We start from the raw sequence: 13,533 nt of genomic DNA on the forward strand, positions 1-13,533 counted from the left end.
ATTTTCCTTAACAGTCCAATTAAGAAAAAAAGTATCCAATATGGAGAGTAATTTTTATTTCCTTTCATTCTGTTCTAGTTACTCACCTCAGGCCCACAGTGACTATATCATATATTGATCTCTTCAATCTACTCCCAAATTGTAAAAAGGGGATCATATAAAGAAATCCTGTTCAACAGAGAAAGATAGAAACTGGGGGAAACGACATAAGCTTTTGTCTTCAAGATCGACCTCCTGTGTCCAAAGAAGTGTAGACAATGTGGGTTTCTTTTGTTTTTGCTTGCTGGGCATGACTTCGGGACTTTTCAAGCCAGTTCCTCCATTCTGAAGCCATGAATTTTGGATAAGTTTGTTTCCAAACTACTCTTGGGCTGGAGGAAGGAAGATATAATTGTATTCATTCAGGGATGTACATTGGCTGATATTATTCTGTTGCCAGCAACTACGAATCACCTGACGGGAGAGCGTGAACTGAAGAAACATGGGCCAGGCGGGTCAGCCACGACTGAACCGTTTATTCATCTGAGGGTCACAGCATATATGGGAAAAAGTTTGGAACTTCAAAGGATCCCTTGTGTGGGAAAACTATGCATATTCTGTAACTGTTAACTGATAACTTTCAAGGTTCAGAGCTCGGTAAAAAAAATGCTTTCAGGACATACATCAAAGGAGCATACAATAAAAGTATCAAGAAAAAAGGTTTACATCATTTTAAACAAATGGTTACAAGATAGAGATTAACAGTCAATTAACAGGCCTTGACAATCATTCTCAGGGCTTTCTTGGGTTCTTATCTCAAAGTATGAGACTAGTCCTCCCTTGTTTGCCACATGTTATCCCTCATGCCAGACTTTTATAGTGTCACAGTCGGGCAGTTCCAGTTCTAATGAATAGGAGAGTGGTGAGGCAACATCCTGATTAAGTGAGCCCTTGAAGGTAAGAACAGGCAGGAGTTAAATTCCAACCTGAATTCTTTAACCCTTTGCTGGACTGATCAGAGCTGGCCCTCGACATATTCTTGTCCTGTTTTCTCCAAGAGGACCAAAATGGTGCCACTATGCGAGATTCAAGTTTCAGTGTGTCTGACTATGGCTGATCAAACCAATATGTGCTTGGAATTCTCTACCACAGTTTGGGCACAGATAGTCCATGCGAACATTTGGGGTGGATTCTCTAAATTTGTGCATCCTGTGTTTCCTTTGAGCTGTTTCAATTCTGCTTTGCTCATAGAGCACAGCACCTTCTCTGATGTGGGCACGCCATGCTGGGTAGTCCTGTGCCAGTGTCTCCCATGCCACATAATCAATTCCAAAGTTCTTAAGAAAGACCTTGAGAGTGTCCTTGTATCGCTTCTTCTGACCAAGGACACTCTTAAATAGTAAATGTGTATGGAATGTAGGCATAGTAAAGATAAAAGCAACAAAAGTATTTACCTCTCCCCCAAAACTGGGGAGTACTCACCCCAAAGCACATACAACATCAGTGGCAAAAGGGGGCACAGGCATAGGGAACACATGTGGCCAGCATGCACACATGGAGAGAAACATGCGTAGGGAGGGAAGACTCCATCAATGTTGCATGGCCACTGATGTTACTGTGCTGTCCCTACTGAGCCTGCTCCCTTCTGGACTTATAGTCTTAGTCAGTCAGACAAGAAGCATCTATTTAATGCTTACAATGTGCCGGGTGCTGTGCTGACCTGATAGAAAGGCAAAAACAGTCCCTGCTCACAAGGAATTCACATTCAGTGGGGGGAGATGACATATCAATATCTATGTACATGCCAGAGTCTGTCTGTCTGTCTGTCTGTCTGTCTCTCATTCTCTGTTTCTGTCTCTCTGTCTCTGTCACTCTCTCTCCCCCCTTCTCTCTTTCTTCCTCTCTCTCAGTTTCTGTCTCTATCTCTGTCTCTCTGTGTCTCTGTCTCTGTCTTTCTCTCTTCCCTCCTCTGTATCTTTGTCCCTCTATCTTTCTCTGTTTCTCTCTCTCTGTCTCTTTCTTCCCCTCTCTCTTTATCTCTTCCTCTCTCTCTCTCTCTCTCTCTCTCTCTCTCTCTCTCTCTCTCTCTCTCCCTCTCTCTCTCTCTCTCTCTCTCTCTCTCTCTCTCTCTCTCTCTCTCTCTCTCTCTCTCTTTCTCTCCCCCCCTTGTATCTATGTCCCTCTATCTCTTTATTTCTCTGTCTCTTTCTCTCTCTGTCTCTGTCTCTTTCTTCCCCCCTTCTCTCCACACACACACACACACACACACACACACACACACACACACACACTATAAACTGGAGGTAATCACAGAAGGAAGGCACTAGCAGTAGTGAGAAAGGAAATATTTGGGAAGGGATGGAACAGAAAAATATTTTGACCTGGTGGACTTGATGCTCTGCTCTGTTGGAAGTTATATGCTGATATCATGCCACTAACCAACTGTTGTTTGGCCCTAAGCCCCGGCTCAACAGAAATCCTTGTAGTTCTTATCCTCAATGGAAGAGAGGGTGCTGCCGTTGACCTGAAAGTCCACAGGTTTCCTCACCTCCTCCACCACCACTAAATATTATTTTTAAAAAGCCTTCCCCTCCCCCATCACCCCAGGTCCTTTTGTCCAAGTTCCTCAGTGTCTAGGCTACTGGAACTTCTCATCTCACCAGGTGTAGATTCTCAGCCCTAGAAACCCAGCTGGCTAGAACAAAGGGAAGAGTCTTCCTAATTACCTCAGTATAGTAATTTCTTTGGATCAGGATCCAGGGCCCCTCTGTAAGAGGCCTCACTTGGGCTTATTGTGGGCATTCCATATATGTACCAAATTTTATCTTTTAAGTCTAGACTATAAACCAGGTAATGGTCATTTGCCTCCAAACTACCAAATAGTGCTGGGGTTCAGGGCTACCCAGTTTTCAAACCCTAACTCACTTCTGTCCCCTTATATGGATGAGTGATTTTTTAAAAAAAGTACAGAAAGGTAGAGAGAGACCATGCCAAGCCCAGAGAGCAAGATCATGGTCTTCTCCATCTGTTCAGCCACATTCCTGGTCCTTTCATATGCAGATACAGTCACCTCAGAACATTTGAGGGGCTTTGCAATATGCCCTCACAATATGAAGTCTTTCTCATACTGAAAACAAGAAAGTTATTTAGGAGGATGTCTTCACTTGATGTTGCAAGGCTTTATGCTGATAGATGAGAGAGAAGGTGAAACAAATATCTGAGCAGGACGGAAAGCAACCCAAGGGTATAGTGGAAACAGGAAGGGCAGGTCGGACCATTTGCCTGATCTCTCCAACTGAGATTCTTTGAAACATGGGAGAGGGCCTTGGGAGTCAATGGAGAGAGCAGAAGAGCAGGTATAAGGGACCAGTAGCAGTTACAAGAGAAGGAATGGCTGATTCATCATGTGGGATAAAAAGGCTTCTTGTGAACCCTTGGAAAGGTATGCACACCAGGCAAATCTTAGTCTCTGCTTGCAAAACTTCAGAAAAAAATGAATAGGCATTGCTGAGGAAATTTGCTGAAAGCTGAAGGAACAGCAACAATAACCAATGGGTGATGAATGGGGTTGTCAGATGAGGTTGAGACTTTTGACATCACAATGTGAGAAATAATTCATTTGGACTTTGACTCTGTTACAATCAGTATTAATCATTTTGCTATGATTCCATAGAAGTAGTGATTATAAATTCTGTATATTGGGCCCCAGAGCTATGAACTGCATATTGTATTTCACTTGCTTAATCATAGGAAGCTAATTAGAGGCCCTCTGCCCTTGTTTTTCCTTGTGATGGTGACCAAGCCTAGTGTGGCAGAAGTGACTCAATTACATGGAAACTCCCTATTTATTTTGTACCTCTGCACCACTGTCTCTTGTCCAACATGAACAGGTGACCGTCTTATGACCACTTAGTCAGTGGAGATGCCCCATGTTTTACTCAACCTGAGACCTGCCCCCTCCCACCCCCCCATACCATTTCTAGCTGATGCATCATTTTTTGGCCTACAAAGCAAGGTCTATCAACCAATGGGAGTCTATATTTTGCGTAGCCCCTTTAGAGTGTTCAGGTATCAAATCTGGTATCAAGACTTATAAAAATAAGGCTCTGGAAGAAGGGGGCATCTCAGATCATGAGGAAGATCTGAGGTCCACTTCATTAGAGGGGATCCATGGACCTTTTAATAAAGTGTCATTGGCTCAGAGCTCTGCCTTACTCTCTTTTATTGTAGGTTGGGCAATTTTAATTCCCACAACAATCTAGTGTCAGGTTGACATGGGCACCATTTCACAGGGCAATCCAGCATCCTGGATTAGATAGGAGGATAGAAGGATCTTGACTTTGATATAGCCAGCTCACCAGGGCTTGATTAACTATTTCCAAAGTACTAAAAGAGCTAGATATGATTGCTAAGCTGCTATCATGATCTTTAAAATTTAGGACTGATAAGTGCCTGGAGAGTAATGGGAGCCTGCTAAGAATTTATTTGCAAATTTCATCAAAGGGGCTTTAAATTAGAAGGGATAGGGGTTGGCAAGGAGATCAGAAAAACTACCTATGAGTGCATAGTCAAGTTGGCCACCATAGAGAAAAACTACAATCAAATAAAAACAATTAAGTAATCTAGAATTTTACGGGAGACAGAATCTAAGAAAGGAGTCAATGGCAGAGCATGTGGTCTCAAATATCTACACACAAATACCCAAAGTTGAAGCCCTAAGCAAGATGATTGGAAGCCCCCATGCCAAGAGGCAAATCTGACTTCGTAGTTATCACTGAGTCTTGGCAGGCTGAAGACTATGAAGGGTATATGGTTCTAGGTGGGCATAACTCAAAAAAACCCAAATAGTTAAAGGGGTGAGGTGTTGAATTTTTCTATTAAGAATGTACATTTACGTGAGAAAATCCAGAAATCTGGAAACATGGTGGAGAGTATTTATGATGATCTTTAACACAGGGAAAAGCAGAATCTATCTAATCATCTAAGCTGACTAAAGTTCAAACTGATGACAAGTCAGACTATAAAACTACTGGACAAAAATAAGAAATAGATGAGTTATTCAGGAAAAGTATAATCAGCATGACAGAAGAATAACATATTGGTGATTGGAGGCTTTAAATATGGCAGACCTCTTTTGGAGTTTTGTGTGCGTGTGTGCCTGTTTCTCTCTATGTCTTTTCATCCTATTCTCTCTATGTATCTCATTCTCTGTCTCTCTTCTTTCCCACTCCCCAAAAAAGCAGAATAGTTAATAATATATTGATTTGCTGTAATGATAATTTTATCCTTCAAAATGCGGAGAAAGTAACAAGGTGAAATTCTATTCTGAATCTGATTTTCACTGACAAAAAGGAACTTATTGCTGAGGTGGAAATGATAAGAAGTTTGGGAAGAGAAATGATCACAATCCTAGAGTGTGACTCCAAAACTGTCACTCATTCTTCTTTCTCCAAGAGGACCAATGACACCATGAGGGTGAGGTCCTGACGTGAAAGTAAATTGGGTAGAAGTGAGGCAGATCTGTACAAAGTCATCAGCCTCACTCTCTCCTCCAGAGTCACTGGAGTCCAGTGGCAAGGCATAAGTCAAGCTGACTGGTGATGACCCAGGATGCAGTGGGAGACCTTGGCCTTTTTAAGCTAAGGTCTTTGCCAGCTCTCAGTTAGTCTGAGGCAACACCCATTTAGTGATTAAGGGCTAGGTAAGAATTGAGGCAAAAGATGCCCTAGTTTGCCTACTCAAAAGAATCAATCTGGGAGGGGAAGATGCTCAGAATTTCTGGCCAGAACAGAAAAAGTTGCTATTTATACTCACTCTGAGCCATCAAAACCTAAAAATATTGAGCTAGAGAGGCTTGGATTGGGACCTATTATTGGCCAATTAATGAAAGCCAGAGTGATTTGAGTTTAAAGGCATGGTCAAGTAGTCCATTTGAATCACAACAGACTTTTTCAAAGCCTGTTTTTCTAGAGCTATATTTCAAGAAATTATAAATGAAAATTATACAAGACAAAGAGTTAATTGTCCCAGCTTTTTGAAAAAAAATAATGATAAAATAAATGGGGGGGGGGAATCTAGCCCCTAAACCCCAAAATACTTTGTGCAATATAAGTGATCAAAAATCATATTCCTTTGGACAGAGCATGCATATGTAAAGGTATGACTCCCCACATGGACAAAGGGAGAGAAGGAAGAGAAGGAAGAAGAGGAGGAGGAGGAGATAGTGGTGGTAAGTGATATTATTAGCACAACCCCTGGAGATAAAGCACTTTAGCTGTTCAAAGGGCATGAAGTGCCTAACTGTTTCCAGTTCATTAACCTTGAAATCAGATAACCAGGATTTTGAAACTCCTAGAAAGAAGGCAAGAGGTGAATCAGTTTATAAAAACAGTTTGGAACCAAAGTTCTCCAACTGAAGGCCACCTGATAACTTAGAATAAGTTCTGTTGGTCTTTTGGCATTAAAACATTGTGTTTTTTTCTATGATTGTTTAAAGTTTAAAAAAAAATCAATATCCTGAATTCTGTGAGGGTTGGGATTCTACACTACTATCTACTGCACAGAATGACTTATGGATTACTCTGGGTTCTTGAAACTTATATCCAACCCAGTAAATCTTATTGCTAAATGAGGCTATCTCACCCATACTATAAGATTTCCATTCACTGTAGTTGCAGAGGTTGCAAAAGCCAAAATGCCCAGTGATTCCCAGGCCATACCAAATATCTGGCTAAAATCTAGCGGAACTTGCAATAAATCCATTGGGTCCATTAGGGGGCGTGATCTCTCTCACAGATAGTAATAAATTGTCCAGACCCAAATACTTCCCTTTCAGGATCACCTGTGGATCGTTTAGGAAATTGAGAGGTGACCTGAAAGCTGGTCTAGGAGATTCATTATTTTGTGGTCCCTAGGGAGATCTTTCTAAGATGTTCCACCTTTTGTCTTAATGCTCACTCACAGCCCAGGTTTGGGGAGGAAAAATGGATTAGAAACAAGGGTTGTGACTAGACCAGTGTTTTCAATGATATAGGGAACTTCTTTTATCAATGCAAATTGACATTTCTTCTGCAGCCTTAGGGTGTTACCTAGAGCTCTGAAAGGTTGTGATTTGTTCAAAGGACACATTAGAAGTGGAACTAAGCCTATTCCCAGTGAAACAACAGGTGCCAAAAAGCACAGTCATGTCCATTCTATTGGAAAATAATAATAATAATAATAATAATAATAATAATAATGATAAAGGGATCTTTTCATAGAGATTGAGATGGTTATCTACAAAAATAATATCAATCTCTACTTTCCTATGTGCCTATATGTGTGCTGTTTATGAATTGTGGCCTTCTTGTTGTTATTGTTTATCCTTTATTTTTGAAGAGGACCAATGGCATCGTGAGGTGATGTCTTGGTTTTCACATGAATTGGATTTAATATAGGTAGAGTTATTCAGCCCTAGCTGTCAGCCTCACTCTCTCTTCCAGAGTTATCCAAATTCAGTGGCAAGACGAAAGTCAGGACAACTGGTGATGGCCTGGGATGCAGTGGATGACCTTGGCATCTTTGATGTCTGACCAAGATCTGAATGCTCCACAGCTCCTGCTTCAACCACTTTCACAGCCATTAGAGCAAGTTTTTCTCATCCACCCATTCCCCCAGGAGAAGTCCTCACATGCTTAGAGGAGACATCCCCTTAACTCACCAACGGGTTGGAGACCTGTCAGTTACCTTCAACCTGATTTAGCCCATCTGTCTAGACAGTTTTACTGGGGTGTGGCCACTTTGTGGGCTACAGCTTCTTGGAGCCACAGGTGAGAGTTGGATGAAGGTGGACACAAGGTGGATGAGCGACCCTGAAAAGGTCTTGGCAGCCCTCACACGAGTTAGACTTCCTTGAACATGAAAGACTGGAGCTCAGGAGACAGACTAGGGTTGAATATTAAAATCAAGAAGTCATTTGCATACAGATGATAATTAAACCATGGCAACTGATGAGGTCAACAGTAAAAAAAATATGTACAGAAAAGAAAAGAGGCTCAGGGACAGAACGTAAGGGGTACCCTCAGTTCCAGACTGTGATATGGATGACAATTCAGCATGGGAGCCTGAGAAGGAGCAGTCAGGCACATAGGAGAATAATGTCATTAAAACTTATGGAGAAGACAGTGTAAGTTAGAGACTAATTGTTATCTGCATCAAAGGAGGGAATTTCCACACCTCGGAATTCCCTTCACTGGCACAGTCCAGAAAAACAAAACAAAACAAAAAAAACCTTAATTATCACTAATATATTTGGGAAAGTGGGTTTTTTTATTAAGAATATTTTAACACCTGTGAGTCAAGGTTTTCAAGTGAGAGGGTAGAAGGAAGGAGACACACGAGAAAAGGAGTTTTAGAAGGGATGAAAAGAGTCACAGGATCCATTATGGTGTTAATTAGGGACGTGTAAAAAGATTGCTTTGTAGTAGTAAGGGCCCAGGTGAGGTTATGTAATATAATTTTGTAGTGGACCCAGTCAGTGGCACATTTTCATGATTTTCTCCACCTTCATTCAGCAGTTCACGAAGAGGAACGAAGGTAGCAGATGGTAGGAGTGATATAAGTCTGAGGCTGGACAGGGCAAGATCAATGTTTTAATACAGGGACAAGGAACTCAAGAGAAGATGACAGTACACAGCTGAACTGATTCACCAAGCTGACGTCAAGCTGGATAAAAGAGGAAAGCATAGCTAACACAAGGGTGATGGCCTGAGGGAAGACTAAGGGTTTGAGGAATTGGAGATCATGGTGTTACGGTTTCATGGTGTATTGTGGGAGTGGTTGTCTCAAAGAATTCAGAGTCAGACCACCTCTAATCCAAGTACAGGCATTTATTGGGAATGACACCTTCAGTGGGCTGAGTCCCAAGAGGAACCAGTGACTTAGTAAGATAAGACAGGCAATTTGAGGCTGATTACACAATAGAGATTATGAATATTAAAAGGCAAGAAGGATTTGTTAAGGGATTATGTAATGGGGGAGGGTCCCAGCCTCAGTGGAATTGTACATACAATTTCCCACAATGCATACAGAAAAACCCATGGTGGGGGGAGACTAATATATGTTAATGATATTATAATAAGCCTCTCTATATCATAAGTTTACTGACCGAGGTCAGTTCTCTACTACTACTGTCCAGGTGCCTACTTAAGGAAAGTCTCTTCTCTTGTTTTGGGGTCCAGATCCTGCTTGGGCATCCTGGTGGTGTTACTTTCTGATTAACTGGCTATTGTGGCTTTGTCTGAGATTAGATGGATGTGGTTGTGGATGAGTACATGGACACTCCAGCCATTTCTGTGGGAAATATGAGGGTTGGGTCTGGGGGCAGTGGCTAGCTAGAGGCAGTGGCTGGGATCCCATCACATGGACATGCCTGCGATATTTGTGAGAAATATGAGTTCATGGAAACACGTGTTCTGGTGAGGCAGTGAGGCATATACGAGGAAGTTAGGATATTCAGTTGGGGAGGCAGTGGTTAGGTGGGGCAGTGAGACCCGCTTGTTCAGTGAGGCCTACGACTGAGTCTGGGGACCTGTGGTGTGGTTAAAGCCAGACTGTGTGGTTAAATCAGGACAGGCCTGCTGTTCAGCAGGGCTCATAAAGAAGTTAGAATATTGGGGCTAGGGGCAGCTTTATTAGGATTTCATCAATGATGTAGATGAAAAATAGTTTTTGGGGTTGGAAGGGAGAGGGAGAGGTGGAATGGCAATAGACTGTGATCAGATAAGGGCATTTCAGAGTAAATGAATGAAGTTAAGCATTTGGGGGAGATGGCAAGGTCAAAGGTAAGACCATCTTTGCAAGTAGCTGAGGTGAGGTGGAAGAGTAGATCATGGGAATTAAGTTGAAAAAACTGAGAGGTTAAGGTGGAAAATCTCTAAGTTTATAAAACACAGAACAACTGCTAATCTACATTTGTATGGGGAGTTTCCAATACTAATGAAGTCATGGGTCCATAGAAAATCCTGTCCCCTCCCTTCCAACAACAACAAAAGTACCACTAGATACTAAAGCCCCACTTATCTTAGCACAAAAATGACTCTGGATTCTCAAATATGTAAAGATTTTACCCAGTAGGTCTTACCAAACCAGAAGGACTTTCTGCCCTGGTTGTTGACTCTGTGATTGTCAATTGAAGAGTACCTTAGCTTGGCATGAAGCAATTCATTATCAGAGGATTGATAACCATGTGGATGCTTAGTCTGTGAAAACCAATAAAATGAGGAGGGGTGTTGTTCTTCATCAGTAAAGGGAGTGTACATATGAATGAAATCCCAGGTCTGTCAAAACATCAAAATGGGCAGGCACTCAGAGACTGTGACAGTTATGAAGCAGAAATACTATACCCAAAAAGTGTTAAGTGGATTAATTTCTAAATGGGCAGGGACTTGTGAAAATCAGCAAAACTATATTAGTTTTAAAAATTGAGCATATTCCTCATATAGAAATAGCTTTACTAAAGTTGAACTGGATATTAATTTGGAAATTGTAAAAAAAAAAAAAAGGACTAGTTTTATCATTCAATTTAAAGTGGTACAAAAGCAAATATTTTTCTGAATTTTGCAGTCAGCCATTCTGTAAAGATTCTCTCTTCTTCCACACTCTCCTTTTTTGTTTGTGTCAAGTCAGTTGACAATGCTTCTTGGACTATATTATGGAAATGTACAATTTACGTGAATGTCAACTCCTTGAAGGCAGGATTTTATTTTTTGTTTTTGCTTTTGTATCTACAGTGGTAGATAAATGATTATTGAATTGAATTGAAAAGTATGATATGCTTTCCTTAAATTAAAATACGTGCATGTACTTCAGAGTGGAAGCAAGTAAGCTATACCATATGATGAGACAGATTATTTTATTTAAAAGATTCAATGTATTTTTTAAAGTGGTACTTAAAAGTATTTGTTTCCTTTGAAACAAAAGGGAAAAGGAAAGCAGAAGGTGAGCATAGGCTTTCTGTGGAGTAAACATAATTGTAAAAGTCTTTGCAAGAGCAGTGACTCTCAGTAATTCATATAAAAGGTAATGCATTTTTTAAAGTATTACAGTAGCATCATCCCATACCATATAATGCTTAGCCCACTTCCCTTGAAGTAGGGAAGGGGGAAAGGCATAAGCATTTATTTAGCACTGCTCTAAATACTTGACAAATATTATCTCATTTGAAGCAGAAGATAGAATTCCTAGAAGGAATAGTCTTTTAGGCTTTTACTACTTTTGTCCAAAGGATAATGGAATTCCACTTACAGTGTCCACTTTAGGCAAAAGTAAGAAGAATTTACAATCTGATCCAATGTTCTAGTACAGTATAACCCTCTTTCTTCAAATAAAAAAACCCAAAACATTAATATCTAATACTACCCCAGGTAAATTGACTTAGGTTACTGACAGCTTTAATCCCATATTTTGAAAAATGTGTTTACTTGTTCCAAAGTACTATATCTATTTTATGCTCAGCCCACAGGAGAGAGTCATATGTGCTTTGTCATTTTTATATGAAAGTGAAATCTCAGAAAAAGAACCTGGCAGGGATCCATGGGTACCTCCTTCTCTCAGAACCTCAAAATGTCAGAACTGTTTGAATGCTGAAATAGAAAACATAAGTTCCTGTTGATAGTTTTGTTTCCATATCTTCCAAACAAGAGTAATTAGATCCTGTTCAAATTATTAAAACGTTTCTTTCTCTTGTATGAATTGATGCAAAGTGAAACAAACAGAACCAGGAAAACACTGTACACAGTATCAGCAACATTGTGTGAGGGTCAACTATGAAGGACTCAGCTCTTCTCAGCAACACAATATTCCAAGACAAGAACAAAGGTCTCATGAAGAAAAATGCTATCCACATCCAGATAAAGAACTGATGGCCTCTAAATATGGATTGAAGCATAGTTTTCCACTTACTTTATTTTTTGTGTGTGTTTTTTTTCTTTTGATCTGTTTCTTCTTCCACAACTATGACAAATATGGAAATATGTTTTACATGATAGCACATGTATAAACTATATCAAGCTGCCTACCATTTTCAGAAGAGGGGAGGGAAGAGAGGGAGGAAGAAAAATTTGTAACTCAAAATCTTGTAAAAATGAATGCTAAAAATTTTCTTGATATGTAATTGGGGAAAAAATAAAATACTATTAAAAAGAAAAAAATCATATGTCTTTCTATCCTGTATGCACAGAGACAGTCAGTGAAGTAGCTCATTAAGTGAATGACAAATCTGGAACTTCCAATCCTAAAACCCAATGGGAGGAGGCTTTGGAGCCTGAGAGAAAATTTGGAGGTCAATGAGACCCGAGGCTATCTTCCACTAATCAATAAAGAGTGCCTTATTTTATATCTACAACTGTGTCTCAGTTTCCACACCTGTAAAGTGAGGGAATAGGAATAGATGAGCCCTAAGAGCCTATCTAGAACTAGAGCTAATGGTCCCATGATCCTTTGTGCATGGCACAGCTGCTGAAGCTCTTGGCAAAGAGGAGGAGCTGGGAAAGGTTAGCACTTTTTGTTATGAAAATACATTTCCTCTTCTCTCATTCAACAGAGAGATACTAATCTCTTTTACAAAACCATTAATGCGGGTGAGAGGTTGACATTCAGAATGGCAATATCTGTCACCAGAACTGCTGGTCTCTGGCTACAGTAGAAAGACAAGGTTCAGCCACCACCTTGGTCCTGCAAAACCTCAGTCTTCTCCTCCATACAATGAAAGGACTTGAAAAAGTTATTAAATTGTGCATACTCTTGGGCCAGCAACACCAATACTAAAACTATACCCCTAAGAGATTAAAGAATGAGGAAAAGAATGCTTAAGTACAAAAATACTTAAAGCAGTGGTAGCAAAAAACCCTGAAAACTAAAGGACCACCCATCATTTAGGGGAATGGCTGAATAAGTTATGGTACATAAATGTGATAGAATGTTACACTTTAAGAAATGATAAAGGGGATGGTTTCAGACAAATCTGGAAAGACTTGTAAGAACTGCTGCAGAATGAAGTGAACATAACCAAGGGAACAATTTATGTGATAGAAAAATACAACAAATATACAATATAAAAATGTAGACACTTTTATACAACTACAGTAATGCAAAAACAAACAACTTTGAAAGACTAAAAAGCTAGGAACTACACAATTCCTGAGTTCATGTTGAACTATGCTAAACGCTAGAGAGGTGAAGGATTAAAAATACAGAATGAGATATGTATACATACATACATATAGATGTGTATATGTGTACATATCCTTATATATATAATATACATACATACATACATATATACATATGTATGATGGCCAATGGAGAAGTTTATTTTCCTTGACTACATATATTTGTAACAAAGACTTTATTTTTCTTTCTTTTTCAGTTGGAGGTGGAGGTAGAAGAGAAAAAAGGCAGATTTGGGCTAATTTTTAAAACCATTTTAAAAATTAAAAAATAAAATTAAAGGCTTGGGCTAGATGATTTCTAAAGTTCCTTTTCAAATCCCAGATTCTTCAACAGTTTTGCAATTCT

At 39.9% G+C, this 13,533-nt stretch overlaps 1 pseudogene; it reads right to left on the reverse strand.

The window, feature by feature from the left end:
- Positions 1 to 11,575: 11,575 nt before the first annotated feature.
- Positions 11,576 to 13,533, reverse strand: part of LOC114036735 — a 40,839-nt pseudogene continuing 38,881 nt past the window's right edge.

This window comes from Vombatus ursinus, unplaced genomic scaffold, assembly GCF_900497805.2.
Source record: "Vombatus ursinus unplaced genomic scaffold, bare-nosed wombat genome assembly UNPS02009975.1, whole genome shotgun sequence".
Lineage (NCBI taxonomy): Eukaryota > Metazoa > Chordata > Mammalia > Diprotodontia > Vombatidae > Vombatus > Vombatus ursinus.